The sequence below is a fragment of the Panicum virgatum genome, chromosome 7K, assembly GCF_016808335.1.
Source record: "Panicum virgatum strain AP13 chromosome 7K, P.virgatum_v5, whole genome shotgun sequence".
Lineage (NCBI taxonomy): Eukaryota > Viridiplantae > Streptophyta > Magnoliopsida > Poales > Poaceae > Panicum > Panicum virgatum.
In genome coordinates, this window is record NC_053142.1 from 27,569,834 (window position 1) to 27,594,779 (window position 24,946).

General features: G+C 44.7%; 1 pseudogene; it reads right to left on the reverse strand.

Annotated features, from left to right (window-relative positions):
• Positions 1-8,557: 8,557 nt before the first annotated feature.
• On the reverse strand, positions 8,558-15,919 carry LOC120640718 (annotated as a pseudogene).
• Between the last annotated feature and the right edge of the window lie 9,027 nt (positions 15,920-24,946).

The window sequence follows — 24,946 nt, forward strand, 5'->3', positions numbered from 1 at the left end:
TTAATTCCATCTTTAAGTTAAATTAATCATGTGAGGGTCCAAGCCGCTCATGACCGTGAGCACGGCTGATATATCAATTTTACATTCTACAGAGGTTGTACACTTTTACCACAATTCGCGTAAAAGTTCCGAAGAACTTTGAACCCAACCACGCATGTGCTAGCTAGGCACAATATCACACTTCCGAGGTGTGATTGCATAGGGACGCTATGATGCCTTTACAAAGATTCCCTAACCCGTGACAATCCGCTAAGGTTTCAAGCCAAAGCAGTCATAACCCTCCCTAATGAGGTGCTACCTTATCAAAGGACCATAACGATTCCACTCCATATTAAACAAGTATTGTGGTTGTACGGTTTTCTTGGGTGGTACCTTATCAAAGGACCATAAAGATTCCTCTTGCCCTTTCGGTAAAATTGTCACAAGCTAGAGTTTCTAATTAATCAGCCAAGACCAGAGCCATATAGTATTGTGGTTGTACGGTTTTCTTGGGTGGTTCTTCATGTTCCAATTAAGCAAGTATTCTTGTAAATAAAGCATAGATAGAAGTGTGGTTAGGGTCACTTGTCTTTCTCCAACGAAAAGCTACTCTTACTGCTCTTTGGCTTTTACTCACTTGGAAATCTTGATTCTTCAATTCTTCGAACGGCAATCCTTCTACTCGAAGCAACCATCAGGCAATCATACAAAGCAAACAAAAAGGACATATAAAAATAATACATCAAAACAAAAGAAAGACTTAAAAAGAATGTACTAAAGTATAGGGCTCGCTGCTACGGTTACGAGGGCGCAAGAAACACGGAAAACGGAGCTAAAACGAAGAAGTTATAGCCAAAATGGGGTTCTAGGGGCTTATTTGTAAGAGTTTTGGAAGAACAAGGGCTCTGAGTGAAGAAATCGGGGGCTAAAACAAGATTAAACATAAACTTTAGGGGATAGCCTACAAAATTGCAACTCTGGGATAGCGGGTTCAAAATTGTAAAAGCGTAGGGGCTAAAACAAAATAAACAGGGCTGGTTTGTAAATACTTTTGAACTGACATGGTCCGCAGCTTGATTCTCATAGAATGAGGAGCTCTTTTGCAAAAATGACATGGTTGACCGGTGTGGGCTAGTTTTGACTTGAGCTCGATCAGATCTGGGACATCGGATAAGGATCGGACGGCGGAAGCGGCTTGGGCGGAGCGGCGGCACTAGAAGTCACCGGCGGCGGGCTCGCCGGTGTTGGCCGGAATCGGCCGTCTGGGCTCATTTGGCTCAGGTTTTCGGACGGAAAACGAGAGCGTGACACAGCGAACTCCATTAGGGGGTTGGCTCGGGCTAATGCGCACACGAGAAAGCGAGAGAGAGAGAGAAGGGGTTGAAGAGCATCTCCACCTCAACACGAAGCTCCGGGGTGACTTGTACGTCGAGATGGGGTGGCGGAACGGCGGCACGACACGGAGCTCCGAGCTCGGCAATGGCGGCATGGCTAGGGCTAGGTTTTGAGGCGAAGGCGGCGGCGCGAGCTTGGTAGGGTTTGGGGCCGCGGCGCTGCCCTTTTTATAGGGGTGAGGGGGGCCGGCCTCGGCGTGCGGGCCCAGGGGTGCGCGGGGAGGCGTGCACTGACGGGACTCGGGCTCAAGTCCGTGTCCAGCACACAAAATCGGATGACCCTGATGGGGGACCCCACCTGGCAGTGAGAGAGGAAGGGAGATGGCGGACCGAGCCGAAAGGAAAAGGTAACAGGCCGGCGTGGAGGTTTTGGCCCGCGGGGAGAGAAAGAAAGAGATGGGAGTGTGGGCCGGCTGGCCTGAAAGGGTTTAGGGGAAAAAGAAAAGTTTTGCATTTTCTGAAAACGACTCAAGCACATTCAATTCAAATTCAAGCTGAACCACAAACAAAAAATAATAATGCAGTGCGGCATGAATGCAACACAAAACAATGACCTTATTACATTTTGAAAAGCAACCAATATACGTTTTCTTCTGTACTAAATTCCCTGTGAAGAAAATAAATGTTGAGAAAATTTTAAAATTATGAGAAAATTGTTATTTTATTTTTAATTTTAATCACAACCTGAAATCCAACAATTTCAGGGTGTGACAGAACTACCCCCTTAAAAGGAATCTAGTCCCGAGATTCACAAGGCTAGCAAGAGATAAAGGTTTAGGTGGGTAGCTTCCAACATATATTAACTTTCTTCTCAGTCATTCCTTCTTACAATATATACTTCTTAATTCCTGGTAACTTACACAAAACACTTCACGGATACTCAGTCTAATTCTACCTTTAACTATCAATTCTTTCCTCAGCTTCGTTGGCACATCTATTGAAGTAGTTCCTTTGTATCTGAATAAAGTGATTTGAATAGAGCTTGGTTGCTTCTTTCTGGCTTGGGTATATTGTATCATTGTTCCTTATACACATCTCTTATCTTTCCAGTAAAGTAACAAACATAATCCAACCATAAATTCCAATCTTCGCAAACATCCTCGAACCTCCGCTGCATTGTGGAAACATACCTTTCTGCCTTTAGTATCTTGGCGACTCGCGGTGGCATGAGAATTGGAGACTGACGTCATTCTCATTTGGCTGAGGTATCCTGATCATCCGTCCTGGCAAGGGGACCAACTGATGACGTCTAACCGAGTGTATGGCTATTGGAGTTTCGGTTCTTGGGTTGATCATCATCGTCCTTTTCACACCAACTGGCAAAGTGTCCATCTTCTCCACACTTGAGGCAGTATAATCCAAGATCACGGGATCTAGTCTTGTTACACTTTGTTGGACATCCATTAGCATAGTGCCCTTCTTTACTACATCTAAAGCACGCTATTCCTTTAACATGTCTATCCCGACTTTCTTTCTGCTCCATCTCCACTCTTGGTGGAATGGCTTGTGCGCCAGGATTCTTCTTGATAGAGTTTTCATATGGAGGTTGAACCACTTCAGGCTATAGTTGGTTGGAACTGGGTTGAACACTTCTATCTGCCAATGGTTGTGGTAACTCCACCTTCTCTTGGCTTGCTTTACTAATTTGTTTCTTAGGCTGCTTGCTTCTTTTAGACTGAAACTCTTTGAAAGAGATACTACAATCCTCAAGGTTCACAGCATGAGTACTGTCTTCATCTTGTGCGACTTCTTCTAGGACTAGACATTGGGTGGATAACTTTCTCTTGATATCCGAATAATAACGTTGTCTTGCTTCTACTGTCATTAAGCTATCTTCTTGAAGGCACGGATGACCATAATGCTCTCAACATTGACACATTTCTGGGGTCTTACTAATCTCATGTTGTTCCTCTATCAGTGGCTTTGGTGCTTCATTGTTCCTCTTATGCTTTTCATTGTTCTGTGCTTCAGCTACTTGCCTCTTCACTGGTCCGGTGGGAGCTTCTGCCTTGGTCATCTCTGTGTTATTTGAGAATGATGTTTTAGACTGCAACTTTTCTTGTAAGACACGAGCTTGCATAGCTATTAGCTTCTCTTTATCAAATGCTGGCAGACCAGTTGGGACTTGATTATCACTGCTAACAGGGTTGTGGCTCCTAGAAAATGAGGTTTGCTTTGTGACATGCTGTTGGATGTTGACCCGGATTGGAACCATTGCTTGTACTCCCTGAGTTTGTGCTGGAATGTTGAGATCTTCTCTATTGGCTCTATCTTCTCGATTTCTGTTGGGACTCGTCATCTGGTTGGGTGGTAGGGATATGGTTAGCAGAGAGAAGAAAGATTGAATAACAAAGTAAACTCCATGATATCATCTTCACAAACTCTTGGTGGTCGCAACTTAAATAAATCAAGGTTGAAGGGAGAAAGATATGGGAGTAACAGAAAAGAAAGGAGAGCATTCTTGTCTTCAGTTTCTTTCATTTGTCTTGGAGGTTTCTACTATTGCTGTCAGTGTTTTCTTGAACTTCCTTCTTGAGGTCTTCTAAAGGACTAGGTAGAAAGACGGAGGGTAACAAGGAGGGGAGGAGGAGGTATAAAAGAAGAACCCATCTAGGCAACTGATGTCATTGTAGGTAGAAGACCCACAATACACCAACAGTCATTACAAAGAAGTGAATCAGACAAGGTCATCAAGACAAACATCATCATGCAAACACCGAATTCCACCAGACAAGACAGTCAAGGAACGATGCTATTCGTTGTTAATAGGGTTAGAAGGGGTATTCCTAAGCATGGTTATATCTTCCAGCTTCGTCGTTGATGACATGTGCCTCCTTCAACTTGTCCAGCGTTGGCTCCACCTCCGTAAGGGTGTCATAACTTTGCTCATGCCTGATTCTTTGGTGGTGCTCTGAATCCTTTATTCAACTTGAGCAGGGATATGGGCAGGTCGTGTGGTTTCATTTGCTTTGGCTTGACTCCTCATGGTGAACTAGCAGCTCCATTTTTTTCAAATGACTTGGACAGGCATTAGGATACGTGGCACGGATCATCTAAATAATATTGAATCAGAAGGGATACCTTGGAATCAAAGTCAAGGGACGAATCCAAAGTGACATTTATTTAGAATGAAACCAGAGAGTGTCGAGAATCATAAAAAGGGGTGATTGACCAAGGGTCAAGTATAAATATGGAAAATTTTCAAGGAGAGAGTAAGTCAATATACAAAGATTGAGGATTTTACACTTGCAAAAGAGAAAGTACAAATGAAAAGAGGATCAGGTGAAAAAAATAAAGTGAATTATCAAGGCTTATTGAGAGAAGAAAATAGTTAAGGAGAGAGAATATTCAATGGAGGGGGGTCAAGGAAATAATAGAAATAGATTTTGTATCAAAGAAATCTTAGAAAACGACCATTGCTAACTAGACTTACGTCCTACAGTCAATACAGCTTTGATACCACTTCTGTCACACCCGATTTTAAGAACAAAACCGAATGCATAACTATATGTATACTAGGATCAAGTTTCATACATATAGAGACATTATAAGTGAATAATCAGTAACAGTATCATGAAAAAGAGAAAATACAGCAATTAAAAGACTATCAGAGTTATACAGCTTATCCTGGAAATGAAGGCTTCAAACTTTACAGGCAATCGACTGGGGGTTGCGTACGCCTAAAAGTCAGCAACATCTTCAAAAGACTTCATAAATCTTCTCCTTCTGAGCAGCAGTAAACAAGGGTGAGTACACTTATAGTTGGTACTCAGCAAGGCCACAAGAAATAACCTGAAAATTATTTAATTCCATCTTTAAGTTAAATTAATCATGTGAGGGTCCAAGCCACTCATGACCGTGAGCACGGCTGATATATCAGTTTTACACTCTGCAGAGGTTGTACACTTTCACCACAATTTGCGTAAAAGTTTTGAAGAACTTTGAACCCAACCACGCATGTGCTAGCTAGGCACAATGTCACACTTCTGAGGTGTGATTGCATAGGGATGCTACGAGGCCTTTACAAAGATTCCCTAACCCGTGACAATCTGCTAAGCTTTCAAGCCAAGGCAGTCATAACCCTCCCTAATGAGGTGGTACCTTATCAAAGGACCATAAACAATATCAATTGTCCCAAGAGGACCAAGCTATACCCCGTCGATGCATTCCCTCTTGCCCTTTCGGAAAGATAGTCACAAGCTAGAGTTTCTAATTAATCAGCCAAGACCAGAGCCATATAGTTTTGTGGTTGTACGGTTTTCTTGGGTGGTTCTCCATGTTCCAATTAAACAAGTATTCTTGTAAATAAAACATAGATAGAAATGTGGTTAGGGTCACTTGCCTTTCTCCAACAAAAAGCTATTCTCACTGCTCTTCAGCTTTTGCTCACTTGGAAATCTTGATTCTTCAATTCTTCGAACGGCGATCCTTCTACTCGAAGCAACCATCGGGCAATCATACAAAGCAAACAAAAAGAAAATCTAAAAACAATACACTAAAACAAAAGAAAGACTTTAAAAGAACATACTAAAGCATAGGACTCGCTGCTACGGTTACGAGGGCGCAAGAAACACGGAAAACAGAGCTAAAACGAAGAAGTTATAGCCAAAACGGGGTTCTAGGGGCTTATTTGTAAGAGTTTTGGAAGAACAGGGGCTCTGAGTGAAGAAATCAGGGCTAAAACAAGATTAAACCTAAACTTTAGGGGCTAGCCTGCAAAATTGCAGCTCTGGGACAGCGGGTTCAAAATTGTAAAAGCGTAGGGGCTAAAACAAAATAAACAGGGCTGGTTTGTAAATACTTTTGAACTCACATGGACCGCAGCTTGATTCTCATAGAATGGAGGGGCTCTTTTGCAAAAACGACATGGTTGACCGGTGTGGGCTAGTTTTGACTCGAGCTCGATCAGATATGGGTCGTCGGATAAGGATCGGACAGCGGAAGTGGCTTGGGCGGAGCGGCGGCTCTAGGAGGCGCCGGCAGCGGGTCTTGCGGCGGCGGGCTCGCCGGCGTTGGCCGGAATCGGCCGTCCGGGCTCGTTTGGCTCGGGTTTTGGGATGGGAAACGAGAGCGTGACACAACGAACTCCATTAGGGGGTTGGCTCGGGCTAAAGGTGAGCAGAGCAGGGCGCACGACGGCACAAAGCGGAGCGTCGGCGGCGCTTGCTCCGACGAGCTAATGCGCACGCGAGAAATCGAGATAGAGAAAGAGAAGGGGTCGGAGAGCATCTCCACCTCAACGTGAAGCTCCGGGCCGACTTGTACGTCGAGATGGGAAAATTTCCTGTGAAGAAAATAAATGTTGAATTTTTTTTAAAATTATGAGAAAATTGTTATTTTATTTTTAATTCTAATCATATCCTGAAATCCAACAATTTCAATTTCAGGGTGTGACATCGACCGTCCGGGCACACGTTGTTGCTGCGGTGGACCAGGGAGTACCACAAAGTGCAACATTATTAATGACAGATGGTGCGTGGTGCATCAAAACTTTGAATTCCAAACAAACCTCCCCCAGCCCCATACCCCCAGCAGCTTGATCTCTCTCTCTCTCTCTTTCCACTGCGTTCAATTCATTTTTCTTGAAGCCAGTGTAAACACGGGATCATGCATGAGAGTCTTTTTCTCTTCTTCTCTCTCCCAAGTAGAACATCAGCTGCTGATGTGTACGAGCTTATAGCCTCTTATTATACTTGCTTTTATGGGAGAATTGCAGGAGGTCCGGCTGGGTCAACGTGCAAAGCATGTATAGTCTGCCCAGCTGGAATTTTCAATTTTTGTGCCTTTTCAAATTTTAAGATTTTGCACTTCGTAACATTGTGTAATTTTATTGCGAAAATGAACTCGGTGCCCTGGGCAACGGCACATCTGATAGGGGTCTCGACACACCTTACATACATTAGGCACCGAGACATCATAGCCCAGCAAACCATCAATTATCATTTCCACCACACATCTCTTCTTGCTGCTCTATCTATCCAGAAATATATGGTCTAAGATTTTTTTTATTTTGATTGTCAATATATTCAAAAGGACTGACACATGAAGCGGATCTGACAGTTTTGAGGGCATATGGTAGATTTTCTCGAGGAATGGAACTACTCCCTCTATTTTTATTTACATGTCATATTAGGTTTGTCCTAAGTCAAATTTGACTAACTTTGACCGAACGTATAGAAAGAAATAATAATATTTATAATATAAAATTTGTTTCATTGAATCCATTGTCTTTCGATCAGCGGGGTCACGCGGGCGACGGCGGCCTCGGCGACGGCCCGGACACGCGCTGCGCCTGGCCACGGGCCATGTCGCGGCACCAGAAGCCGTTCGCCGTGGCTGTGGGCTGTGGCACGCCACGCACTCCTCGTTTGTGCTTGGCCTCCGATGGATGGAGCTTTTCTTGGTCTCGCTCCTACACATATTCCGTGTGCGACCTTGATGAACGCTAACTCTATCTGCTCCGTCACTCACGGCCGCCCACGAGACCGGACAAACGAGGCGAACACCAGGCTTTCAAGTGCACACACACTTGTATTGTATGGGAGCATATCAGTCACATCGTGTAGGCAAATCCCATCCTCCCGCGGCAGCAGCCTAGTGTGTTCATGACGCTGAAGTGCGTTGATGGCTCTGTCACGTGCAGCGGATGCTTTGGTCGCAAATCGATCCTGTGAGCTCAGCCATGGCCCTGTGGCCGCGTCCTCTACTCATCTCGCCCTCTGCTCTGTTTCCGCGTGGCTGGCTCTGTCTGCTTCCGTTGCTGATTGTTGTGTGGCCTCGTGTTCATGTGAGAAGAGCAGCAGCGGAGGCTCGTACCAGTTTGGTACATTTTGCGCTTAAGAGTAGATCATGGTATAATAGAGGTGACACTCTTGGTATTTGGAGTGACACACCCTGCAGCAGCAACATGTGCACTGTGTACTACTATTGCGCAGACAAATATAGTACTACTCGCTGCTCAATAGCAAGTTATAGTTTGATGACGCATTCATGCAGCAGCGAAACGGCATATCAGTGTACAGACACGTGCGCAGCAACAGGGCCTTTTACTTAATTAATCGTGAGATGAACAATCAGTAACCAAATATTTGTAGCATGCACGAATGTGTCTATCTTCAGATCGACAAATGAATGTGTGTGTTTATCTGATCGTGCAATACAATCGGTTTTGTAAGATGACCAACTTAGCGTCCAGTATGATATTGATATGCACGAAGACAAAGGAAAATATAAGGGGCAGTACAACAATGTAAGTGGTTGCCACGTGACAGCTTGTGGTCGATGTGAACTCCAACATCTCGGTTACAGCATCTTGAGGGTAACATTGTTTGAGTACCCTGCAAGTTTGCTCTGCACTAATTCCTTGACACGGCCACTACCCAGCCGAATCTCCTTGAGGCTTGTGAGAAACTCTAGCCCAGAAACTTCCCTCAAACGGTGGCACTCCTCGGTTGCCTGTAGCACCTCGAGCTTAGGCGTTGCGTTTCGCTCAAATTCCAACAATTTGAGGCCATCATTAAGCTCCAGCACCAAGAGACTCGGGAAAGATGGGCCTGGGAAGCAGAGCTTAGACCCCAAGATTGACCACCAGCTCAGACGCAGAACCACAAGATTTGGTAGCTTCCCAATGGCTTCTAAGGCTTCTTGATTCAGTTCTGCATCCTGAAGCTGAAGCTTTGATAGGTTCTGAAGCCAATGGACCCATTCTGTTACCTTGATTAACTTGCCGCTCATCTTGAGGCTCTCAAGGCATTTTGGTGGCATCAAATTTCCGCCCAAGCAATCATCTAACTCAATATTAGGAGAACTGCGACCTTCACAACCTACAAATAGAGACCGAAGTTGATTGTGTTCAGCAATTGCATGCCAAAACTTGCCGTTATTCTTCTTGCTGACTCCGACCACTCCAAGCTTACGCAGCTGAGTGAGCCCTCCGAGCTCTTGAATCGTAGCATTTCCCCCTGCAACATTGATGTCACGTAGTGTGTGCAAGGCCTTCAATTTGGAAATCCCTCTCGGGACTTTAATGCCAAGTAGCTTGTGAACTTCTGCATCATACCTCGTAAAGTAGCAGTGTAAGTTGCATATGTCATGCCTACTCACACCCTCCTCCAAAACATGTGTTCCGGTCCTTCCCAAATGATGCTCTAGCCGCTGCGGTCTCCAAACAAGATGGCCCATTGCGCGGAGTAGATTGCACGCGGAAAGAGCATATACACAACAAACACATGGGACACTCCCAAAATACTCCACGGGTATGAGACTTGTGTACGTCTCAAATATGTCATCTTGTTTTGTATCATCAGTATAAAATGGGAAACCAGATGCATGAAGGTATTGTAGCTTCTGAAGCTTGGTGACACCTACTGGCAATCTCCATATGCGTGTACCTCTGATGTCGAGCGTCTGCAGCTGCCTCAAATTTGCAAATGAATCTGGTAATTCACAGATACCCATACATCCACGCAGAGAAAGATACCTTAGGTGAAGGAGCTCCCCAATTTGACCAAGGTGATGATCTCTGAGTCCTACGGTGTCCTCCAAATCCAGCACTCGCACGAACCTCATCTTACTGCATATGAAAAATGATCTCCACTCACCAAACACAGTTAATGACCGTATATGTGACAAGTCCAGCATCCTCTGCATCACCTCTTTGTCTCTCTTCCAATTGCTACTTATGGCAAGGTGGCGTATTGCTCCTTGTACACCGCCCAAGCTACATCCTTCCTCTAGTGTAAAAACAAGATTGTCCTCCCTTGCCTTTGACACGCAGATTTCACGGATGAGGTCATGGAGCTGGCAAGAGTACTCAATGCTTCCAGGAGTTCTTGCTTCCAAAGGTAGGATCATACTCCGGTCAAGAAGCTCATCAAACTGCTTGCCTGCTACTTGCTCGGCTGCCATGTGTTGCATCTCTCTTGAATAACCTTCAGCAATCCATCTCCTCACCACACGTTTACGTTCGATTATATGGTCTTCTGGGAAAATAGACAAGTACAAGAAACTAGATTTTAGACCATATGGCAGGCCATCATAGCTCCGCATAAGGACTGCTTTTATCATCTTTAACTCAGGATTTATCTCCAGCTCGGCGCTTAAGCCTTCATTTAACTTTCTCCACTCCAATGCAGTTTTAGGCTTATTTGCTAGATAGCCACCTATAGTCGATATTGCAAGGGGGAGTCCATCACATTTCTTTAGGATAAGTTTAGCTTGATCCAGCATACCAGGGTGCAAATCAAAACTTCTAGCATCCTTAAATACCTGAACAATTCATGTAAATCAAGGTGGTTAGGAACTCACATTAAAGAACAATGAATGCTACATTGGAACTACTACGACATTAGTGTTGTTTGTTACTCCTTCTGTCCTGCAAAGAGTGTCATTTTGGGATTCAAATTTCTTTCCCACAATGAGTTTCACTCTAGGGATTCGACCATTTGAGATGGACAAGCCAATTAAAAATGCATACATTCCCAAAACAAAAAATCATTATGATGACGTATTTTGGTGCAAGATGGCCAATTGCATGGCAAAACAAGTTGCACGGTGCTATACACCACACAATTACATGCTGCGTGCACTAATTTTACATACAAGTAGCACACAATAAATAGGGGTTACAAGTTATTTCCCTCCTCCTTAAAAAATCCTAGAGTGATACTCTTTGTGGGGCGGAGGGAGTATATTATTTGAGTTCACCTCTTGAAGGTGAGATTTAATTGTGCTCATTACACAGTCTTCTTAATACAATGAAACACAGCTCTCCCGTTTTAGAGGGAAAAAAAACAGAGTTTAAGCCCAACTTGTTCCCCAATAAATCGTCCCTAAAAGATGTTCTCCAATAAAGAACTTCACTTCAATTTTGCGTAGCATAATATCGAAAACATGTTTAGATTTTTACAAAATAGGAAGTTATTTCCCAAACACAAACATGGAAGTCAAAGATGTTGGAATGTCATAAATTTTAATACGGATAAATAAGGACGCTTTTTTTTCTTTAAAAAGAAAAGGTTCTGTTAGTAGTGAGACCATAAACATCAACATATGGAACTTATTTAAATAATAGTACACTTTCATATGGATATATATGATACATTTCCATGTAATAATTTGTGATGATTATAAGTATTTGAGACAAAAGGGTACCTAAATTTGATATTTTTAGGGAAAATTGTAAAAAGAAAAAACCTACAAGTCAAAGTTTTTTTTTTTGCCAAAACCCACGTGCATCTCAAATCCGATTGAACATCCACCATGGTCTCTACAGCCTCTCTCTCCATCCTTGAATCACTATGATAAGCTCACTTAGGAGTTTTCTGGGAGTATTAGATGGCCACGGTTGCGATATGCCCATCTTTTGTAAATTGAACTACCACGGTTGTATTTTGTGATTTCAACATCTAGGTGAGCTTTGATATAGTGCCTTCAGCCTAAAGCCTCTCTACCACCTTCTAATGATATGCAAGTCAATGTAAGCCACAATAGAGGGCACACAACATCTCTGTATCATTGAGTCAATGAGCACAGGGGGAACCAAAACAAACAGGACTTGCGGGCGAGAGACTGTAAGGATTTGAAAACCCCACTGACTTGCAGGGTGTTTTTGCAATTTTTCCACATTAATTTCTCCTAAAGGTTGGATTATTGTTAATACGCTCTTAGAAAATTACTTTCAACCATACCTTTAAAAGTTATCTAAAGCAAACACAAAATCAATAATCACTTCCAATACAAATCTGTTACTTTTGAAAATATTATAAAACATTACTTTTAAGCTATGTTAGCAAAAAAGATACTCTACAACTTCCGATCAATAATTCCTTTCATGAGCCTATTTTAAACTTAGTGTGAGCATTATATCAAAACCATTTCCTTTGTCGAGATCCCAACAAGTGCTTCTATTAGCATTTATCTCCAAAGGCCCCGATCAAGTCCACCTACCAGGGAAAGTTATAAGTATCAAATCCATCCAAAGGCCCAGCTATGGAAGTATTTTGTCATTTCTAGTAAGTAACGGCGTACCGGTAGTTTCTAGATAATCTCTCTCACACACACATATATGGATAGAGAACTTGCATTTAGGCCTGGGCCCTAGGGCTAGCCTTGAGGGTACCTATGCGTCGATTCGGCTCATCGTGTTGACATGTTGAGGCTGGAGGGCAAAAGAATGCAGGTGGGATGCATAGGCAAGCCCGTGATGCATAAGGTGAAGAACAGGGGATGGACTGTAAACAATGCCAAACAGAGGGCACGTGATGGCAGTGGAATGAAAAAAAGTTGATCTCAATGACACAGAGTGAATATTAATGGGCAAGTACATATTATTTAACGTTAATATGGTGCATAAAAGAAAAATGACTGCACTTTTTTTTTATCCTACTTCCGTAAATAGTTATAAATAAAATAATAAGGATTTCAGTTTTTTGGAAGATTATAATCAAAATTCGATAAATGGTCAATAATTACCAGGGACCAAATGGTCACAGCGGCACTAGAAGCCATGATGGATGTACCAGGGACTAGCTAGAAGGTAGACAAGCTACTTGTCCTGCGGTCAATAGGACGGGGACGGCTTGAAAATCCCCCAAAGCAGGTGGTTCTGAACAACTTTCCTCTTTCTAGTTCTTAACATCGGGTTAGGTTACTGGTCAAATACTTCCAGTTTTTTTTTCCGAATTTAACGTTGACTTGGTGCCTAGAACAGACGTGAGCATATATTCTTCTTAAAACACGTTTAGTTCAAATGATCTGGTCCGCAAGGAAGAAGAAAAGAATAGTTTATTTGGAGGTACCTTCTTTTTGAAGAGGTCAAGTGCAACAGCATCTTCGAGGCCTTTAAGGCTGTACATATTATGGTCATCCTGGGAACAATGTTTGGCCACAAATTTTTCCCTTGTGGTGACTATGATTCGTTTTGATTTTGCCAAGATATGTATAATGGAATCCCATTCTTCAGTGGAAGATAGATCATCAAGAACAATGAGGCAGTTTTGCACACCAAGAAGTCTAGATAATTCACTAGCCACCTCGTCATATTTCATTCCTCCAATATTCTTCTTCCTCTGTTCAATATTTTGTGTGTCTCCAGCACCAGCTGAATCTTCTTGAATATTTATTTGAAGCTGCAAGGCCAGATTTCGAAGAAGTGCCTCCCGGTTGAACGGGCGCAGTGCAGTGGCCCAAGCACGCTTCCAGCCACCAAGCTGCTGGCTTCGGTAGACGCTTCTGACAAGTGTAGTTTTCCCAATACCACCCATCCCCCAAACAGATATCACCTTGAAGCTGTAGCTGTCGTTTGGGTGACCAACTAAATCAATAACTTTTTGTTTTTCTGTTGATCGGCCAACAACAACATCTTCAGGGGTGACTACCCTTGTTTTGTTGCGATCAAGCTTCCTTTCAGCTGCTGAGGTTGTGTACATAGCATTTTCGGCACGCACATCATTTGGTTGTTGCCCCTCTATCTCTATCTCTATCTCTATCTCAGTAGCGGTCACAGGCTTAGCAGAGCACACTTCAGGCTTCTCAACCTAAACATGAGTCAAATAGTTAAAACTTTTATATATTGATGGTTCTCAGTTCTACTGTTAATATGTAAGGATTAAATATCTGATTTAAAAAAAAACAAGATGCATACTTGAGTTTGAAATTCCAAAAATCTCATATCCTTAAACTTGTGTTAATGAACATCTAGGATGATGCCCTATCCAAGTCCACAGTTTTTTGTATTTATTCAGATACTAAGTTATTCAAGCATTTCTTTCAGTAAACCCAACTGATACAATTAGCCAAATCTACTAGAAGTAAAGCATATCTTGACGTGCAATACTATTCTATCATTGATGACTAAGTTAAGCCGCCGTCAAATTTGATCTTTTACCGGCACCAAATGAGCTTTGGCAGGTTCTACAATTTTTACTATAATATTTGATTTGATTTAGCATAAATTTGAAAGTTTTTCCAGTATCATATCTAGCTAATTACTGTACTAGCTACTAATTGGCTACAGCTCCCTCCAGATAAACATTTAGAAGAAAAAGTCCTCTTAAAATATGGATGTACGACTAGTATGTATAGTGTATTGTAAAAGTCCTCTTAAAATATGGATGGTGCGATCCTCCACATGTGTTAGAAGAGATTAACTTGAGTTCAGGGAAATGAAATACAGAGTTGAAAAATCATATATAAAGTGGATAAGCTTTTGTAGTTACCTTCTTGTGGAACAGATAAAGAACCTGATCCGATGAAAGTTGCTTCAGTTCGGACACTTGGTACGGTTGCTCAGTGCACAAGCTTGCAATTTCAACTTGTTGTGTGGCAACGACAATTCTGCTTCCATTCTTCTTGTCAGGGAAGTAAGATTTGACACAACGCCACTGGTCTATCATGGAGAGGCCATCGATCACAATCAGATAGCTGTTGCTATTCACTTGTGCATCGTAAACATGAACCAAATCACTTTGCCCCATCGTCTCCATCTTCAGCAGAACATTGGTCCCAACAGTTTTACCATCTTTAGTCATGCTAATCTCTTGTTCTTGAGAAGAATTTATATAAAACTGAGTCACAAGGTTCTGTAGGAATTCAACTGGATTGAAAGGTGCATCAATCTAATCCAAGCTCGGCATCCAAACTTAGCCGTTACCATTGGGTCCTCAAAGGCCTTCCATATCTCGGACATCTTTCCAACTTCACCACTTGTTCCCCACACTGCGATGACTTGAAGGTCAACCTCCTCGCTGATGATTAGCTGGGCAAGGTTCACCTTAGCTTTCTCCTCCATAGTAGTGTTCCACGCCCCATTAATGCCGAACATAGCTGCCGCAGAGCTGGCAATGTTGCCCTGCTCGACTGGGGTAGCACCGGGCTTGGAGCCCCCGGCGCCATCCTTGACGAGTCGATAGCGCAGGTTCCTGCTGCTGATGTCCACCTTGGCTTTGAGCTTCTTCATCTCCAAGGCGATGCGACGGCGGTCGCACGGGTTGCGAGGGATGCACCCAAGAAATGGGGGCTTCTCCCGCTCCGCGTGGATCGCGAAATCCACGAGGCTGTCCTCGGTGTTGTAGGCCACGTCCCGGACCTGCTTCACCCAGGTATTGAGAACCATGTTGTTCTTGTCCCGCTCCTCGTCGGCCGTCATCAGGAACGACTGCATCATCTCCAACTCATCGGTGACGAACGCCACGTCGCTCTCCACGCCAAGCTGCAGCGCCATTTCCTCCGCCGCAGCGGATTTGGCGTAGTCCAGCGCGCCATCCAGCACGGCCTTGCCGAGGCTCACCACCGTCGCCTCCATTCCTTGCCGCTGGCTAGCTCCCCGCAGGCTCCCAAGCTTGGGTTGTGGGAAATGGACTGTGCTGTACTGCTGTGATGATCGAAGGCGATTCTGCGAACGTACCTAGTTATGATGATGGGAGCAAAACATGCAGTCCAAACTTAACAAGGACTTTTGCTTTAGCTTTGCTCGTTGCTTATCGTGAGAGCAGACAGCACCTGATGCTAGCCGTGTGCAATGTCACAAGGAAACCTAGAAGTTCCTCCTCTCTGCTGGAAAAAAATACTAGCTATACTCACCTTTGCTTCATGAAACAGATATAAATCTATGCTTACCTTATTTCCCACGTTATTCTACTTTATTGCTTTTGCTACAGTGTGATGATATGGAGCTAGATACTTTGTTCAAATCCTCGATGTTACTTTAGGCACTACCACTACTACAGAACATGCCTTTGGTCCAAGTCATTTGTCCCGGTTGCTTTTGGACTCGGAACCAAAGAGTGCTTTAGTCCCGGGTCCAACGACTACCGGGGCAGCGTGGGAGGGCAAGTGACTTTTGTCCCGGTTGGAGCCACCAATCAAGACCAAATCCCCCCTATCCCGGTTGGTGGCTCCAACCGGGATAAAAGACCATTGCCTATATTCTCTTTTTTCCTCCCCCGCCCGAGCCATTCAGCTCAGTGTTTTTGTTGTTCTTGGCTCGGGTGGGGGGAGTTTTTGTCCATTTCGTCCACGATTCATGTGAAAACTCTTTGATTCCCTATCCATTTAACAACTATAAAAGTTAGGAGCTTGTTCCTCTCATCATTCATTTCTTGTGCTATATTCTTAGAATCAATCGGTGGGCTTAATTGGTTTTGCTTGAGCGTCCTCCATGTGCACCCGCTCATTGGTGATTCGGGTGCACATGGAGGACGCTCAAGGAAAACTAATTAAGCCCATCGATTGATTCTGATGGGCCTCAACATTCTATTATTGGTATCAAGTAGTACAGAAAATCACAGCATTTCTCCCTTTTTTTTGTGTGTGTCTTGAAGTGAACCAATCCTAGAGTAACATCGACGATTTGAACAAAGTACCTAGCTCCATATCATCACACTGTAGCAAAAGCAATAAAGTAAGTAGAATAACGTGGGAACAAAGTACCTAGCATCAGGTGCAGAGGTGCTGTCTGCTCTCACTGTAAGCAACGGGCAAAGCTAAAGCAAAAGTCCTTGTTATGTTTGGACCGCATGTTTTGCTCCCATCATCATAACTAGGTATGTTCGCAGAATCGCCTTCGATCATCACAGCAGTACAGCACAGTCCATTTCCCACAACCCAAAGCTTGGGAGCCTGCGGGGAGCTAGCCAGCGGCAAGGAATGGAGGCGCCGGTGGTGAGCCTCGGCAAGGCCGTGCTGGATGGCGCGCTGGACTACGCCAAATCCGCTGCGGCGGAGGAGACGGCGCTGCAGCTTGGCGTGGAGAGCGACGTGGCGTTCGTCACCGATGAGCTGGAGATGATGCAGTCGTTCCTGACGACTGCTGACTGAAAGCGATCGGGTGCTCTAGTCTAAGAGGAGATGGTGGTGGATTAGATAATTTAAAAACCTTAACTTATGGCTCTAACTAATTTGCACAAACCTTAAATTAAACATGCTATCTAAATATGCAGCTACGATTCTTTTAGTGTGAAACTCTAATCTCAAAAAGAATTTAGTAACCTATAGCCAATCCTATCAAGATACTACTATATAAAAGTAAATGCACACAAAAATTGCTAGTATAAAATGCGGAAACGTAAAGGAGGGATGAGAAAAAACAAACTCTCGACAAACTTATTAGTCATATTGATTACGTTGTCATAAGATCACTAAAATTATTCGAAATAGCTTAAATGAGATCATGTTCGTTACACTACCACAGGGAGGCCTTGCAGCAGCAGCTGCTTAGCCCCTACAGCTAGGTGGAGTGGAGACCGCCAAGAGAGGTAGGAGCAGGCGAGCAACAGGTGCAGGGGCGGCTTCAGCCAGGGCGCGGACGCCAAGGGCGGCACGGCGTGGGAGAAAGGGGTGTTCGCGCGCGCGGATGCTCTGTTCCCGCCGGCTGCCAACGCTAAAATATTCCCCTCCGTTGGATCACGTTTGGATGCCGGATAGACAGCCGCCAGTCACGCCGTGTCACTCAATCCGCCTCCGTCGACGAGGCTGCAGCATATGTGTCGTCGTCGCTTCTTGTATTATAATTCGTAGACGTGATCAATGGCGGCCAGGCCGTCGGTGGCAAATCCTACGGAGGATTAGTAGATCGGTGAACTGCAGGACTATCAAGAAAGATATATATGATCAGTAGATGCTCTAGATTAACACGAAACATGCGTGTGCTCATCGCCAACTATTGCGGTATGCACGCACAGAATATTTTCGCTCAACATTCAACCATCTGAAAGACTTCCCTAGATCCAACTGATACCTGCTGCAGCCAGTCGTCGAGCTCCGTGCTACCTCCGAATTCAGAGCACTTTCTCATCCTCGAGCTCTGACTCTTCTGACTGCGAACACTTGTTCTGTTACTTGTTCTAGCAGATCGCTGGTCCCCGTGATCATTGCTTCTCTGCTTCATTATTTTTCTACCTGCAGCGACACGGTGGCTACATATCACCCGCGTCACAAAACCGTCTTTTGTCGCCTGAAGAATCTTAGTGGGCTGGTTTGCTCCATTTATCCCAATAATTATTGCAGATCTGATTTCCACACAGTTTTGTGGTGGCCTATCCAATAGCAGGTACATGGAGGAAAGTGCGATGCAGTATCTCCACTGGAGTGCAGCAACGAGCAGTAGCATTATTAAGGACCGTGCCTTCCGCTTTTCTCTTTCGCATGCATGTAACTAGTAACTTCTATTTTCTTCTTTACTTTATTTTTTTATTTCCTCTATATTCTTGTTTCCTTTATGTTTTTCAAGGGTATAATTTTTCCTATCCCCTTTCCTTTTCTAATATTAATGTGTTCTTAGCGGGACCTATTCCAGGTAACGCGCGTGACTGGGAGCACGCGTGTCACAGAAAGGACATCGTGATCCGGTTTACATGCACACCTTCCGAGAAAGATAAGGTACACAAGAGAGAGTTGAAGTAAATAAATCCGTAATTTCTAAATGAGATGTTCAAATTAAATTCTGATTGCACCATTAAATTTTTTGTAATAAGATATTCAAAATAAGATCTCAGTTGACTATATTTCAATCATTTTCAAGGTGGAATTTTTTTTAAGGGGAATAATTTTATTGTGAAGCTGGAACAATAAGGGAACAATTTTATTGTGAGCTGGAACAATTTTCAAGGCGAACAATTTTGAAGGGGGGGGCAATTTTATTGTGAAGCTGGAACAATTTTGAAGGGGGACAATTTTATTGTGAAGCTAGAATAATTTTGAAGGGGAACAATTTTATTGTGAAGCAGGAACAATTTTATTGTGAAGCTGGAACAATTTTGAAGGGGAATAATTTTATTGTGAAGCTGGAATAGTTTTGAAGAGGAACAATTTTATTGTGAAGCTGGAACAATTTTGAAGGGGAACAATTTTATTATGAAGCAGGAACAATTTTATTGTGAAGCTGGAACAATTTTGAAGGGGAACATTTTTATTGTGAAGCTAGAACAATTTTATTGCCAGCTTCAAAATTAAATTGTTCTATCTTAAAAAATATTTTTAGAAAATTTCATCCAAATATAGTTAAATACAATCTTATTTTGAAGATTTCATCATAAGAAACACGACAGTACAATCAGAATTTAATTTTAATAGTTATTTTGAAAACTATAGATTTTTTCACTTGAACTTTTTTTTTTGCACGGGACTCCATGCACCATGCTGGATACAACACAACAATACGTGTACGGTGTACTTGGTCAGTTGAGTTAATGAATCATGGGCCGGAACGGAAGCTAAAAAAAAAAACGAAGCGCGAGAAGGAAGCTAACCCTTTTGTAGTTTTGTGATGCTCTGCCTCCACCGCTGCATGCACGAGCAAGCACTCTCCATTGGGCCTCAGCGTGCACAAATCAGACGTGTGGGCCGCTGCAGGCGCGTGTCAGACTTGCGATGGGCCTTCTGCGACCGATCAACATGCAGTAACGCGCGTGACCTATAATATTTGCCGTCTGTGCAGACTGCCGCATGTAGCGGGGCAATGGTCTGACACCCATGATGAAACAAAAAGCTATAGTTTATGAACTGATTATATTCAAATTAAAATTTTGTATTATTATATTTTTTTAGAATGAGATTTTCGAAACTAGACCACACATGACACATATAACTATGTGTTGGATAAAGTTTGTTTTGGAACAAATTTTTTTGTCTGAGAACAATTTTTCCAGAACATTATTTCTATTCTAAGAACAAGTTTCTACTTTCTAACGGAACATTTGTATTTCTTATTAAGAACAAAATTTTTTAGAACATTGTTGTAGAACATTGTTCTAGAACAAGTTTTCATTTTTTTTTGGGTCAACGCGGGGGGAGTATCCCCACCTGAATCATTTCATTGTGGCCCCTAACGGCCCGCATGATAATCATGGTTTTACTCTATGTGCCTAACATAAGGCGATTTGTGGCATAACCACATAACAACACGTCCTAGCTCAAGAACTCACCGTGGCAAACCACTAATAATGAACTACAACTCACGCCATAGCAATGACTTGATGTGCGGAGGTGGGAACCTCCCCGCGCACCGGGCGCAATGCTGCACATCAGTCACCACCTCGAAGCACCGGCCATTGTGGGAGAGGTAGAACCGCAACGGCGACGCCTCCGAGAAGCGCCTGATGTGCCGCCTGGCCGGAGGGTGGCCGACGCAGCTGTGCGGCTGTCGCGTGCAGCCGGCGCGTCGATGCCCCTCTGAACAAGCGGCCAGGCGGTGCCATGGCTACAACTCAAAACGCTACGCCTTGCTGCTTGTGCGAATCACCAAGGATTCAAACAGGTGGGTGCAGCAATGGTGGTGTGCCTCGATGCAACACGCGAGCCGCTGAGGGCTCAAGCAACGATGAGGTACATGGTTGGTGCAATCGCTCGCGAAAGCCTTGACGACGAGTTTTCATTTTTTTAAGTTGGAATTCTTGCGTTCAAATGAAATTGTTCCAGCATAAAAAAATCTTCCAACTATAATAACCATTCAAATATCTTCAAGAGTGATCTTATTCTAAAAATATCGTGGTAAAAAATATTGTGGCGCAAACACTTTTAATTTGAACTCTTTGTTATGAACTACAATTTTTTTATAAAAAATCTAGATTGCATGCAGCATGCGAGTTGTCGACTTGTTGTGTCTCGCGGCCTGGGCCTTGGGCCCATGCAGCAAGCAGACGGTGAGACCTTGCAAGTTGCGACACCCTACTGCAAGCTAATTAGCGCCCCTGACGAAGTGCTTCTGCGACGGAATGCATCCTAGTCACGCGCGTTACTCCCATCAGCCCCCCTGCCCTCGGCCTCCACATGAAAGCGTCAGATATTGGGCCGCTGCGTGCGCGTGGCCGCTTGCGCTGGGCCTTCTGCGATAGGTCGATAGCCACCCACGCGCGCGACCTGTATTATTTCCGTTTAAGAGTGATGTTTTTTTTTTGATAAAGACGAGTATATATTAAGATGTAAGGAAAATGTACATATACTCCTACACGTACCGGAGCATACACAAAGGATACGGAGAGGACAGCAGTCCCAACCAAACTACACAAAGATCCCTGCCAAACAAAGAAATTACAAAGAAGTCCTCCAGGGTCTCTGTGACCACCGATGTCGCCGCTGGTCGCCGAGCACCACCACCGAACAAGTCGCCAGAAGAACTCAGCGAGAGCAGCCACCCGGACTAAGGGAGCGCCATTGCACAATGAAGACGAAGGACGACCATCGGCCGGGGACATGCCCCATGCTCTCCCAAGCCTGGATCTGCCGAATTCGCAGGAAGGCCAAGTGCACAGGGAACAGATCCACTAACCTTGCTGCCGCAAACACCGAAGCCGCCCCTCCTACACCGAAGCGCTGCATCGCCGCCATAACCTGACGACCCAAGACTCCTAGACGCAAGCCACCAGGACCTGCAGATCCGGTGAGCTCCAACCCCACAGGCCCGCCGCCGGCTCCGGAGCAAGCGCCGGCGAGGTGGATGAAGGCTAGGAGGACGTTATTCCACATCAGACGCGCCGCCTCCACCAAGCAGTCGCCACCGGGAAACCTACCCCTACGGGGACCTAATCTACACCGCCGGGTTGAGAAACGGCGATCCCCCACGCATCCGAGGGCCAAAGGCCGACTGAGGCGGAGGGGATCAGCGATCCCGCCGGCGGGAGCACAGGAACATGGAAGCCGCCCCCTTTTCGCCTCTCTGCACTGTAGCTACAAGAGAGGTTAAGAGTCTGATGTTAAGTGACATTATGATCAATATTTGAGTGGCCATCACTGGGCCCAAAATTGTTAAGAAACTGCTTAAAAAATTCCCCGTTGTGACCATCTCTGGGCCCAAAATGTCCTGAACTGAGGTGAGTGGCTCCAACTGTCGAACAGTTAGCCAAAAATGTTGTGCGGTGGAGCATTTGGGTTGGGCCTGGAGTGAAAAGACAGCATCCGGTGTTTGGGCCTTTCATATCCGGCCTGTTGTGACCATCCGTCGAAGCACAAATACCCCTACCCCTAATCTCAAAAAAAAACCCTACCCCTAGATTCCCCTGTTGCTAACCAGCCGCGCCGCCCCGCACCCATCCACCGGAGCAGACCGCTTATTCACCCCGAAACCATGCCGTCCTCTCGGCGTCTGCGTCGACGATCCCGACGCACCGCCAGAGTCCTCTTCAACACCGAGGCCGTCATCGGCATCCACAATAGCAACACCACTGCCCGAGGCCGCACCCAGAATGAGATGCCCATCCAGGTCTCTTTCTGTCTCAAGCAACCACCGCAGCCGTCCACACACTCTACGTGCACAGCTCCGATCTGAACCGGCTCGTGGTTCCAGACATCCTCTACTCGGTGGACGACCTCCCCCCCCCACCTCCTCCTCCGCGTCAACATGGGTTGTGGGGCGTGGGTCTTGTGTGGCAAGGACTACGACTATTTCGTCTACCGGGTCAACTCCAAGCGTCCGTCGCTCGAGCGGCTGTGGCGCCCGCACCCCTACCTCGGCAGATTCGGCATCGGTCTTCTTCCTCTTCCGGATGGCCATTACACCGTCGCTGCGTTGAATTTCACTAGGAATGTGTAACACCTCATGTGTTAATCCTCTATAATTAAATTAATCATGGCCATAAGTTCCAAAACTCACGTGATAAATCATTAAACCAAAAATTGTTCTGGTTAGCTTAGGCCAGACCGGTCTGACCGGTCGGGGCAATCGGTCTGACCGGTTGAACCTATTTCAACCGTTCTGGGCCCACATTATTTAAATCATTCTCACTCTCCCTCACCAGTTCACTCATCCTCACCACGCCAGCTCTCTCTCTCTCTCTCTCTCTCTCTCTCTCTCTCTCTCTCTCTCCCGAGCCCCCCTCTCCCAAACCCTCACTCCCAAATCCCTCACCCCAAATCCATTCCAAGGCTTGGGGAAGCTTCAATCAGCGTGGTGGATTCTCTTCTCCACGATTCCCTCCCTGGGGTGCAGTGGATCCAAGTTCTTCACGGGGGAATGGCTCACTCAAGGTATTTTAGCTTGGGATGGTTCGATCTCTCGTTCTAGATGATTTTAAGTGATTTTCTCTGGTCAAACACCTTCAGTGGCATCACTGAACTAGAGCCTAGCTGGGTTTCAATTTTGGTGGGCGATTTTCGCAGCGCCCAAAGTTTCAGCTCTGGTCTGGGAAGGACCGGTTTGACCGGTGTGGCGGCAGCAGAGAGGGTAGGGTTAGGGTAGTTGGTCCGAATCATTAGCAATTCTCCTCAATTATGGGTTATTTTGTAAATATGTAATTCATATATGAATTCTCTCATGTCATATGCATATGCACACATGTAGCAGCCGCGGTGGAGGAGGTTGTGTACGAGGTGGTTGTGGAGCCACCGGAGCCGCTAGAGCAGGCCCAGCAGGAGGAGAGGCGTGAGACCCAGGCCCAAGGCCAAGTTCACCCCAGTACAGAGCAGCAGCCAGAAGGCAAGCCCCGGTGCATGACCTACTATTTTAAATTATGAATCACTATATATATTTATTACTTGTGCATTACGTTTTAGGAGTTGTTTGGAACCCTAGTTGCATGATCCCTAAGTTCCCTTGAGTTTATACTAGTATATATAGGACGATAGTAATGCTATGCTTAATAGTTCTCGGTAGCAGTCGAGTGATTTCTTGTCACTCGTGAGATATAGGATATTTAGAAGTCGAGTAATTTCCGGTTACTCGCGAGATATAGGATATATTTATATTCCAGTACATGAGTTATTGAATTTAATATGGAATGAATGGAAATTTGAGACTGGACGGAAAGTGATGATGATATTTAGGTATGGCAGCAGGACAGGGTTCCTGGGTGTCTTAGTCTCGTCTGTGTCGGTTAAGGACCGTACCGTTGTTAGCCCTGCTGATCATGTTTGAATTGTACTAACTGCATGCCGGGAGTAGGATGTAGTCGAAACCGGTAAATCTAGTACTGCCTTACTTCGAAAGTACAGGACTCCATCTCACCTCCTGGGGTAGTCGAGTAGTCGCGGAGAAATGGGGATGCATGTATTACTTTTGGTGGTCTCACGTTGAGCTCAACTGACCATATGATGGTAGGGCGGTCCTGTAGTTCGAGGCGGGGAGGGGAAGGGTTGGCGCATGGGGTCCGACGAGGCTTTTGCGTGCCGTGTTGGTTAGGTCCACCTTACAAGGTTAAATTGAATCGATTCACCATTAGTCGCTCTCAGATATGAGCACCTTGATCTCCGAGTCACATCGTAGAGTTATGATGGAATGATAATTATTTATGATGATGAATACATTGAATTATTATTTATTGCTCCACCAAGTTTGCTATAGTTGGGTTTGTGCAAATATTAGATTATGATTAATTTACATAGAACCTAGAAATAAAATAATGAAAATAAGGAATTACTTTAATCGCTTCTTCTACAAAATAAACCACCAGCCAAATGCCTTGCATGTCTAGATATATGGGCTAAGTATACCCAATAGTCGGGTAAGTCTTGCTGAGTATTAGTTGTCCAGGGTTTGTGCCACCAAATTTATTTCAGGACACTCAGATGTCGACTTCTGCCCATGCTGTGTCAAGTTCATCCGCCGGGACACAGAGGGCTGGGAGGTGGTGGTGCGAGACCCTTAG